This window comes from Miniopterus schreibersii, assembly GCF_964146895.1.
Source record: "Miniopterus schreibersii genome assembly, chromosome: X".
NCBI lineage: Eukaryota > Metazoa > Chordata > Mammalia > Chiroptera > Miniopteridae > Miniopterus > Miniopterus schreibersii.
In genome coordinates, this window is record NC_138104.1 from 48,546,878 (window position 1) to 48,559,022 (window position 12,145).

A 12,145-nucleotide genomic window follows, 5' to 3' on the forward strand; every position below is an offset into this window, starting at 1 on the left:
TTTAATCAAATTTTTTAAATTTGTTATGTTGACTTGTATAAATTATATATTTTGGATATTAACCCTTTATAGAATATATGATTAGGAAATATTTTTTCCCATTCAGTGGGTTGCCTTTTAGTTTTCTTGATGGTTTCCTGTGCTGTGCAAAAGCTTTGTAGTTTTATGTAGTCCCATTTGTTTATTTTTGGTTTGTTGTCCTTGCTTGGGAAGGCATATACAGAAAATATTTCTAAAACTAACATCAGAGTTTACTCCCTGTTTTCTTCTAGGAACTTTATGATTTCTGGTCTTATATTTTATTCTTTAATTCATTTTCAATTTATTTTTGTTTATGGTATAAGAAAGTGGTCCAGTCTCACTTTTGTATGTAGCTGTCTAATTTTCCCAACATCATTTATTGAAGAGACTGTATTTTGCCCATTGTATGTTCTTATCTCTTTTGCTGTAGATTAATTGACCATATACATATGGGTTTGTTTCTGTGATCTCTATTCTGTTCAATTGATCTATATGTCTGTTTTTGTGTAAGGACCATACTGTTTGATTATTATAACTTTGTATTATAGTTCAACATCAGAAAGCATGATACTTCCAACTTCTTTATTTTTTATCAAGACTGCTTTGACTATTTGGGGTATTTGGTAGGTCCATACAAATTTTAAGATTATTTGTTCTAGTTCTGTAAAAATATAATTGCTATTTTGATAAGGATTAAATTGAATTTGTAGATTCATTGGCTAGTATGGACATTTTAATGTTATTAATTCTTCCAATCCATAAACACAGTATATCATTCCATTAATTTGTTGTATTTAATTTATTTCATCAATGTTTTACAGTTTTCAGAGCACAGATCTTTCACCTCCTTGGTTAAATTTACTTCTAGGGATTTTATTATTTTTGATGTAATTGCAAAAGGGACTGTTTTCTAGTTCTCTCTCTCTCTTTTGTTGTTTTTTGTTTCAAGGTTGGTTTACTGTGTTTCCAGTGGGTCTGCAATTCACCAAGGGGCTGCATGGCTTCCTTTTATGTAGCCTAGACAACCTAACAGAGTTTCTTTTATTTTCCTCAATAACTTTCTCTTCACATTTAGGATTTTCTGCACCTGAGGCCCCACACTAGGTTACAGAATCAGAATATAGCTGTTGATTTGAGTTTGATGTCTGTGAGGTGCATTCTCCAATCCACAGGATGCCTCTCATTTCTTGTTCCTTCAGCTTCAGATAAGCATAAAATACACCACAGTGAAATTTCCTGTTGAATGTCAGCACATTCACTTTTACCTCATGTTTGTAAAATATATCCCTTAGATAGAGCTTGCCACAGGTCAGGTAGAGGGTCTGCCAGCCATCTTTGCTCAAATCTGCAAGGAAAGAGTTAAGAGTGATGATAAAAGCACATCTGTCAGCCTCAAACTCAAGAATGGGACTTGTACAGTTTATTCTGCAGTATTTCAGTATTCAATTCATCTAGCGTATTTTCAAATATAAAGTCTTGAAAGAATGGAGCAAATAGTGTTCCATCAAGATGGCATTAAAGAGATGGGACTGCACCTCTGTGAGGTTGACAGGCCCAATGGGTGGCACTTCACTAGAATTTCCTTCACAAACTTTTTCTGCAATGCAGCACTCATTAGTAGAAATACACTGTTGATCATGCAACTGCACATCATGTAAGTGGAAAATGTGCTCAGGGGCTCTAGGTAATGATTATGGAAATACTCAAATTCTATGAACAGTTTTTCCTCTTCTTGGTGTCAATTTTGGAAACAGAGGATTAGTTTGATTAAGCCAAGAAGTTGGAATAATCAGTGGTCAGGAGATGAACTTGGAGATCTTCCAGGGTCTCGCACTGTACCAGGTTGATGTAATCCTGCTGGGTCAGGAGGCTGGCTTTGCACCCTTGCACCAGGCCCTCCAGGTATCTGTGGTCCACACTGAAATACAGCTCTGGTGATTTCCAGCATGGGGAAAAGTCAGGGTGGTTTAGGCTGAGTGAGCTGTGTCCTGAACAGCCGCTGAAAATTTTAGTTTTCTCTGCTTGATAGTTTGTTATCAGTGTGCAGAAATACAACTGAATTTTGTATATTAATTTTGCATCTTGCAACTTTACTGAATTCACTGATTAGCTCTATTCATTTTTGGTGGAGCCTTTAGGTTTGTATCAGGTCATCTGCAAATACTGAGAGTTTTACATCCTGCTTTCCAATTTGGATGCCTTTTGTTTGTTTTTCTTGTTTGATTGCTGTGGCTAGAACTAAAACTACACTGAAAAGAAGTAGTGAAAGTGGGCATCCTTGTCTTTTTTTCTGGTCTTAGCAAAAATCTTTCAGCTTTCACAATTGAGTCTGATGTTAGCTATGTATTAATCATATATGGCTTTTATTACGTTGAAGTATGTCTCCTTTATACACATTTTGCTTAGATTTTTTTTTTTTTACCAGATGTTAAATTTTGTCAAATGCTTTTTCTGAATATATTTTAATCATCATATAATTTTTATCCTTTGTTGTTGATGTGGTATACCATGTTGTTTGTTTTTCTGATATGGAATCATTCTTGCATCCCTGGAATAAATCCCACTTGACCATGACTTATAATTATTTTAATATATTGTTGAATTTGTTTTGCTAGTATTTTTTGAGAATTTTAACATCTATGTTCATTAGGGATATTGGTCTGTAATTTTTTTTTGCAGTGGTTTTGCTTAGTTTTGTTATCAAGGTAATCTCAGTGTCATGGAATGGGTTTAAATGCATTACTTCTTCAACTCCTTTAGAGTAGTTTGAGAAGGAGAGGTATTGATTCTTCTTTAAATATTTGGTAAAATTTACCTGTCAAGCCCTCTGGTCCTGGACTTTTGTTTTCTGGGAATTTTTTTGATCACTGATTCAGTTTTGTTACTAGTAATTGGTCTGTTCTAATTTTCTCTTCTTCCACAATTTATACTTTGAAGACTTTATGTCCTTAGGAACTTACTCACTTCTTCTAGATTGACCAATATATTGTTGTATCTATTCATAGTATCTATTCATAGTATCTGTTCATAGTATCTATTATGGTGTTTTGTACTTCAGTGGTGGTTGTAAATTTCCTATCATTTCTGATTGTATTTCTCTTGGCTCTCTCTTTTTTTGTTGATGTAGTATGAATAAAAATTTATCAATTTTGTTTATCTTTTTTAAAGAACCAGCTCTTAGTTTCTTTGATATTTTATTTTGGTTTCTTGTCTCTATTTCATTTAATTCTGCTCTATTATTATTATTATTATTTTTACTTCCAACCTTCTTCTGAATTTGGGCTGCATCTATTCTTCATTTTATAGTTTTTTAAAGATGTAATATTAGGTTGTTTATTTGGGGTTTTTCTTATTCTTTGAGATAGGCATTTGATTATATAAATTTTCTCCTTATTACTGCTTTAGCTGTATCCCAAAAGTTATGATATGTTATAGTGTCATTCTCATTTTTCTTTATGTATATATATTTTTTATCATTTTTAAAATTTTTCAATTACAGATAGCATACAATATTATATTATTTTCAGGGGTATACCCCAGTAATTAGACATTATAAAAATTACTAGTTTATCATCCAAAAAAATCTCATACTCATCTGACACCATACCTAGTTATTAGAATATTATAGATTATATTCCCTATGCTGAACTTTACACCCCATGACTATACTATAAGTACTAATTTGTACTTCTAAATCCCTTCACCTTTTTCACTCATTCCCCAAACCCCCCTCCCATCTGGCAACTGCCAAAATGATCTCTGTATCTATGAGTCTGTTTCTATTTTGCTTGTTTGTTTATTGTGATTTTTAGATTAAATTGTTAATGTGTATCTATTGCCATTTTATTGTTCATATTTTTAATTTTTCCCTTTCTTTTTCTTAAAGAAAACCCTTTAACATTTCATGTAATATTGGTTTGGTAGTGATGAGCTCCTTTAGCTTTTTCTTGTCTGGGAAGCTCTTTATCTGACCTTCAGATATAAATGATAGCTTTATCTGGTTAGAGTAATCTTGGTTGTAGGTCCTTGCTTTTCATCACTTTGAACATTTCTTGGCAATCCCTTCTGGCCTGAAGTGTTTATGTTGAGAAGTTAGCTGAAAGACTTATGGGGTCTCCCTTGTAGTTAACTGTTTTTCTTTTGTTTTTTTTTTTAAGATTTTCTCTTTCTCTTTAACATTGGGCATTTTAATTATGATGTGTCTTGGTGTGAACCTCTTTGTGTTCATTTTGTTTGAGGCTTTCTGTGCTTCATTGACTTGTATATCTATTTCTTTCATTAAGGGAAGTTTTGTCTCATTATTTTTTCAAATAGGTTTTCAATTTCTTGTTCCCTGTCTTCTCATTCTAGTACTCCCATGATGGGAACACTGGTACCCTTGAAGTTGTCCCAGAGGTTTCTTACGCTATCTTTATATTTTTGGATTCTTTTTACTTTTGCTTTTCTGATTTGGTATTTTTTGCTTCCTCATATTCTAAATTACTGAGTTGATTCTTGTAATCCTCTACTCTACTATTGATTCCCTGTAAATTATTCTTCATTTCAGTTAGTGTATCCTTTATTTCTGATTGGTTCTTTTTTATGGTTCCTAAGTCCTTTTGCATGCTATTGAAGTTCTCACTAAGTTTCTTGAAGCTCTCACTAAGTTCCTTGAGCAACCTTAGAACCATTGTTTTGAACCCTGTATCTGGTAGTTTGCTTGCATCCATTCCATTTAGTTGTTTTTTTATGGAGATTTCTCCTGCTCTTTCACTTGTGACACGTTTCTTTGTCTCCAATTTTGGCTGCTTCCCTGTGTTTGTTTCTATGTATTAGGTAGAGCTGCTATGTCTCCAAGACTTTGTACAGTGGCCTTGAGTAATAGGTTTCCTGTAAGGCCCAGTGGCACAGCCTCTCCAGTCACCCGAGCTGGGCACTCCAGTTGTGCCCCTCTGTGGGCTGTGTGCACTGTCCTATTGTAGTTAAACCTTGGTTGTTGTTGGCATCATTGGGAAGAAATGACCACAGGTCAATCTGCTGTGAAGACCACCTGCAACTACAGCAAAAGAGCTACTGTGCAGCTGTTGACCTTATGAAGCAGGACTTGATTCATTGGGGCTCTAGTGCTCACCAAGTCTGCCCCTTGAGTGTGTCCTTTGTGGATGTGGTAGGGTTGTAATTCAGCATGGTCTGAAGCTGCTCAGTGAGTGCATTGGTTCTGGGGCCTCCCAGGAGGTGCAAAGTCAGCCACTGTCTGTGCCCTCTCTGGAGCTACCCAGCACTAGCTAATGAGCAATTTTCAGATGGCTGCTACTTGTGATGGGCTTGAAAGTGCCCAGGAGAGGGCAATTTGTGAACAAAGGTGGGCTACCGCTAGTCCCAGGCCTGGGGCTACTTACTGAGACATGTGGAGGATGCTGAGACCAGCTGCTGCTTGTTTGAGAGATTTTTAAAAAGTCTGAAGCATGAAGCAAGAGATGTGATTGTTGGAATATTCTAGTATCACGTTAACCTATGATGCCATCTTGAAGCCACTCTACATATTTTTTTCTCTCTCCTTTTATTTCTTCTTTTCCCAGTCATGTTTTAGTAGCATGTTGTTTAATCTCCACATATTGGTTTTTTTTTTTTTTTTTTTTTTAATTTCTTTTTGCAATTGATTTCCAATTCAAAGCATTGCAGTCAAGAAATATGATTGGTATGATTTCAATTTTCTTAAATTTGTTAAGGCTAGTTTTGTGTCCCAATTTGTGGTGTAATTTTAAAAATATTCTATGGGCACTGGAGAAGAATGTATAACCTGGTGTTCTGGGATAAAAAACTCTGTAAATTTTGAGTATGTCCATTTGACCACATGTGTCATTAAAGGCTGTTATTTCTTTATTGACTTTCTGTTTGGATTCTTTAACAATAGCTGTCAATGGGGCATTTAGATCCCCTATTATAAGTGTGTTTTTGTCAGTTTCTCCCTTTCATTCTGTCAGTAGTTGCTTTATATATTTTGGTGGTCCCTGATTGGGTGTATATATATATTTATGTATCATTGATGTAACCTTTCTCATTATAAAATGTCCATTTTTGTCTATTTTTGACTCTAACTTCAATACTATTTTGTCAGATATAAATAAGGCTACAGTCACTTTCCTTTGGATGCCATTTGCTTGGAGAATCATTTTCTCTCATTTTGAGTCGGTATTTGTCCTTGCAGGTGAGATGTGCCTCCTGAAAACAGCATATGATTGGGTTTTATTTTTTGATCCAATTTACTAATATGCGCCGGTTTATTGGTAAGTTCAGTCCATTTATGTTTAGGGTCATAATTTATGTATGAAGATTTCCTATAGCCATTTTTATTTTAAGATTTTTTGAAACCCGGTATATTTTCAATCTAAAATTTTTGAATAATTTTCTTTTTTTAATTTATCTTTATTGTTGAAAATATTACAGCTATCTCCCTTTTTATTCCCAATTAATCACCTCCACCCCACATCCAACCCCTCCAGGCTTTCAACAAACTATTGTCTGCATCCATGGGTTACGGATATATGCATATAAGTGCTTTGATTAATCTCTGGCCACGTACACCCCCACCCCCACCTTCCCACTGAGAATCATCAATCTGTTCCATGCATCTATGTTTCTGAATCTATTTTGTTCCTCAGTCTATTTTGTTTATTAGATTCCACATATGAGTGAGATCCTGTAAAACTGAATCAGGAAGAATCTGAATAGGCTAATAACAATTGATGAAATTGAAGTAGTAATAAAAAAAAAACAAAAAAAACCTCCCACCAAACAAAAGCCCTGGTCCCAACAGCTTCACAGGGAAGCTTTCTAATATTTTAGATTGTAGGGTTAGATAATTTACTAAAAATTTTTCTTCCTTTCTGAGGTAAGTCTGTAGTGCTATGAACTTTCCTCTTATGACTGTTTTCATTATATCTCATAGATTTTGAGTTGTTGTGTGTTCATTTTCATTTGTTTCCAGGAAGTTTTTTATTACTTTCTTGATCTTATTGGTGACCTATTCATTGGTTAATAAAATACTATTTAGCCTCCATGTGTTTGAATGTTTTTGAGTGTTTTTACTGTAGTCAATTTCAAATTTCATGCCATTGTGATCTGAGATGCTTGATATGATTTCATACTTCTTGAACCTGTAGAGACTTGTTCCATATTTACAGTTATTATTAATAGATACTTCTTTATTGCCATTTTAATTCTTTATACCTGTGTTTCTCTATTTCTACTTCTAATTAGAGCCGTTCCTTTAACATTTACTGCAATGCTGGTTTGGTGGTGATAAGCTCATTTAGGCTTTTTTGTCTGGGAAGCTCTTCATTTCACCGTCTATCTTGAATGGTAGTCTTGCTGGATAGAGTAGTCTTGGTTTCAGATCTTTATTTTGCATTACCTTGAATACTTCATATCATTCCCTTCTGGCTTGTAGAGTTTCTGATGGGAAGTCAGCTGACAGACTTATTGGAGCTCCTTTGTAGGTAACAGATTGGTTTTCTCTAGCTGCCTTTAATATTCTCTCTTTGTCTTGAATTCTTGGCATTTTAATTATGATGTGTCTGGGCATGGGCCTCTTTGGATTCTTCTTGCTTGGGACTCCCTGTGTGACATGAACTTGTGTGACATTTTCCTTGACCAGGTTAGGGAACTTTTCTACCATTATTTCTTCAAACAAATTTTCTATTCCCTGCTTATTCTCTTCCCCTTCTGGCATTCCTATAATGCAAATATTGTTATGTTTCATGTTGTCCCACATCTCCCTTAAACCATCCTCTTGTTTTTTTGATTGTTTTTTTTTGGATCTCTGATTGATTTTTTTCTACCTTATCTTCTAACTCACTGATCTTCAGCTTCCTCTAATCTGCTGTTTATTCCTTCCAATGTATTCTTTATTTCTGCTATGTTATTTTTAATTTTCTTCATAGTTTCCATGTCTTTCTTCACGCTGTTGAGCATCTTTACAATCAGTATTCTGAACTCTATATCTGAGAGATTGCTCATCTTCATTTCATTTAGCTCTTTTTCTAGAGACTTCTCTTGTTCTTTCATTTGGGGTTTGTTTTTTTGTCTCTCCATTTTGGCTGCCTGTTTGGGTTTGTTTCTATTTATTAGGTAAATCTACTAGGACTCTCAGTCTTTTTGGAGGGTCTTTGGTGCAGGCTAATGTAAGACACTGTTTGTGATTGGCCCTGAGTACCCTGTTTGGAGCTATCAATAACCCTTGCCTTGAGGTCTTCTTTGCTGAGGCTGGGTGCAGTTCGACAGGACCAAGATGCCAACCAAAGTCTACTTTTCCTAGGCCTGTGTCCAGAAGAAGATTAGGCAAAGATTCAAAGCACTCTGAGGTCTGCTTCTGCCTGCAGGCTGATTAATCTGAATCTCTTAATAAGCCTCGGTCTGTAGAAACTCCACAGGTGGGGTGGCTGATTGTTATCGGTCTCCTAGTGAGCCTCAAGCTGTAGAAACTCCTTGGGGTAGGGTGAGAGTTTTTTTAGCCAGGTGGGGCAATTGCTTCACCCCCAGGCAAAAGCAGTAAAATATCAGCCTGAGAAAGATGTCCTCTACAGTATGGGAGAATGACTTGGCACAGGAATCCAGAGGTATGACCTCTGTGCTCTATCTCCAGAGCCCACCACCCTAGACTATCCTCACAGAGCTCCAGTCCATGCTGATCTCCGTCTGCTGGAGCACAAGGTGATTGGCTGCACACAAAACTTTGTGTATTGGATCTTTAAGAGGGTGCCTGCATTTTCAGCCAGCTCCCCCTGGCAGAAAGAAACCTGGCTTCTTTTCACAGCTTAATGTTATGTGGGCTCCTTTCTCAGTTCTGGTGCTCTTGGCTGGAGGTTAGGCCTCAGGATCCTCAGTGGGAATCCCCCATAGCTGAGATATCTCTCCAGAACTTTAACTGCTGCCTGTGGGAGCCCAGCTATCCCTTTTGCACCTCTGCTTTCCTACCTGTCTCTATGGGGTCTCCACTTTTAGTCCTTGGTTATGATGGTGCTCTCCAGCTCGTCTTCAGTTGCAGTTGATTATTCAGGATTATTTTTCTATATTTTAGTTGTAATTCCAGTTTGGTCCCAGGAGAATGTCAGTGTAACTTCCACTCAGCCCGCCTCCATCTTTAATCTCTTCTTTTAGCCATTTTATCTTATGCTTTCTGGTAGTTCTGTGTTTCCATTGTTTCCTTTCTCTTGTATTTCTATTTTTTCATTTTATTTTGTGGTATTCTATTATTTTCCCCCCCTCTGTTTCCACTTTAATTAAGTTATGTATCTCAGTTTTGAATTTTTTGTGGCTAACCTATGTATGCAAAAGAATGTATTATAATTACAGTAGTCCTTTTTCTCCTGTAAACATCTTAGTTCCATTTTTCTAAGCAAATTCAGATGTTTACCTCCTCCCCTTTTATGTGTTTGTTGTCAGAAATTATCCCTATTTATGCTGTAACTTCATTTCTGAATTGCAGTAGCTATTGACTTCTCTCTTTTAAAAATGTTTTACTATTCAGCTGTAAAGAAGAAGGATCTCACACCCTTTGGGACAGTATAGATGGGCCTGTAGAATATTATGGTAAGTGAAATAAACCAAGCAGATAAAGACAAATTGCACATGATCTCACTTATATGTGGACTCTAAGAACATAATAAACTGATGAGGAAAGTAGATTCAGTGACACAGAAGCATTTTGTGGTTTCATAAAACCCTGGTGACTTTTTGTTCTATTTATTTAGAAAATGACATTGGGATTATGATGGGGATTGCATTAAATCTTAATATTACTTTGGGTAATAAAGTCATTTTAACAATGTTGATTCTTCCAATCCATGAACACAGAATATCTTTCCCTTTTATTTTGTCTTTTTCAATCTCTTTTAATGATGCTTTGTAGTTATCAGTATATAGGTCCTTCACATCCTTTGTTAAGTTTATTTCTAGGTATTTTATTCTACTTGCAACTGCAAAAGGAATTGTTTTCATTTCTTTTTCTGAAGTTTCATTATTAGTACATAGGAATGCAGTGGATTTTTCTACATTGATTTTGTATCCTCCAACTTTACTGTATTTGTTTATTGTTTCTAATAGGTTATTGGTGGAGTCTTTATGATTTTCTTTATACAGAATCATGTCTACTGCAAAACGTAACACTTTTACTTTTCCATTCTCAGTTTGGATGCCTTTTATTTGTTTCTCCTGCCTGGTTGCTTGGCTAGGACTTCCAGAACTAAGTTGAATAAGAGTGGGCATCCTTGTCTTGTTCCTGATCTTAGAGGAAAAGTTTTCCATTACTCACCACTGAGTATGATATTGGCTGAGGATCTGTCATATATGGCCTTTATTATGTTGAGTTACTTTCATTCTCTACCCATTTTATTGAGTGTTTTAATTATAAATGAGTGTTGTATCATAGCATATGCTTTTCTGCATCTATTGATAAGATCATATGATTGTTATCCTTTGTTTTGCTAATGTGGTGTATGACATTGATTGATTTGTGAATGTTGAAACAACCTTGTGCCCCTGGAATGAAACCCACTTGATCATGATGTATTATTTTTTAATGTACTGTTATATTCCATTTACTAGTATTTTGTTCAGGATTTTTGCAACTGTATTCTTCAAAGATATTGTTCTTTGGGGTTATTTTTGTTTGTTTGTTTGTTTGTTTGTTTTATACATGTTATCTTTGCTAGGTTTTACTCTCAGGGTTATGTTCACATCATAAAATGTGTTGGAAAGTACTGCCTTTTCTTCAATTTTTTGGAAGATTTTCAGAAGTTTAGGTATTAAATCTTCCTTGAATGTTTGATAGAGTTCACTAGTGAAGCATTCTGGTCCTAGACATTTATTTTTTGGAAGGTTTTTGATGGTTGTTTCAATTTTTTCACTGTCGATTGGTCTATTTAGATTTTCCAGTTCTTCATGATTCAGCCTAGGAGAGTGATATATTTCTAAGAGCTTATCCATTTCTTCTAGGTTATTGAATTTGGTGGCATATGGTGTTTCATAGTATTCTAGTATGATCCTTTGTATTTATGTAATATCTGTGGTAACTTATCTTTCATTTCTAATTTTGTTTATGAGTCCTTTCTCTTTCGTCCTTATTGAGACTAACCATGGGTTTGTCAATTTTATTAATCTTTCCAAAGAAACAGCTCTTCATTGAATTAATTTTTGTATTGTCTTTTTGTTCTTTATTTTATTCAATTCCGCTCTAATTTTTATTATTGCCTTTCTTCTACTTACTTTGGGTTGCTTCTGTTCTTATTTTTCTAATTTTTTAAGGAGTAATGTTAGATTGTTTACTTGGATTTCTCTTTTTTTATATATAGGCTTGTAATGACATAAACTTACTTATTATTATTGCTTTCACTGCATCAAAGAAGTTTTGTTATGTCATATTGTCTTCTCATTTGCCTCTATATATTCTTTGATCTCACTTTTTATTTCTTCTTTGACACAGTCATTTTTTAGTAGTTTTGTTGTTTAATGTGTACATATTTGTGGGATTTTTGCTTCCTTTTAGTGACTGCTTCCTAATTTCAAAGCATTGTGGTCAGAGAATATGTTTGGTACGATTTTAATCTTCTTGAATTTGTTGAGGTTAGTTTTGTTACCCAACATATTGTCTATCCTTGATAATGTTCCATGTGCCCTGGAGAAGAAAGTATCACCTGATGTTCTGTAATGCAAGGCTTTGCAAATGTCAATTATGTCCATTTTGTCTAATGTGTCGTTGAAGGCCCATATTTCTTTATTGATTTTCTGTTTGGTTGATCTGTTTAGAGCTGTGAATTGAGTATGAATGTCTCTAACTATGACTGTATTTTGATCTTTTTTTTTTTTTTTTTTTTTAGTTTTGTATTAGTTACTTTATATATTTTGGTGCTCTCTGATTGGGTGAATATATTTTAAGAAGTGTTACGTTTTCTTGATGTAGTGCCCTCTTTATCATTTTAAAAGATCTATCTTTTTCTCATGTCACTTTTGTTATCTTGATACCTGTTTTGTCAGATATAACAGACTGTACCTGTTTCTCTGTGGATGTTATTTTCTTGAAGAATCATTTTACACCCTTTCAATTTGAGTATATCTTTGTCTTTGCAGCTTAAATGTGTCTCCTGAA

The 12,145-nt window shown here is 34.9% G+C and overlaps 1 pseudogene across 1 annotated transcript in view; it reads right to left on the reverse strand.

Moving 5' to 3' along the window:
• Positions 1-1,126: 1,126 nt before the first annotated feature.
• LOC308550947 (V-type proton ATPase subunit d 2 pseudogene) overlaps positions 1,127-12,145 on the reverse strand; it is a 33,536-nt pseudogene continuing 22,517 nt past the window's right edge. Inside the window, exon 2 of the transcript in view lies at positions 1,127-1,952. The product of the transcript in view is annotated as a V-type proton ATPase subunit d 2 pseudogene (transcript). The remainder of the gene's footprint in view (positions 1,953-12,145) is intronic.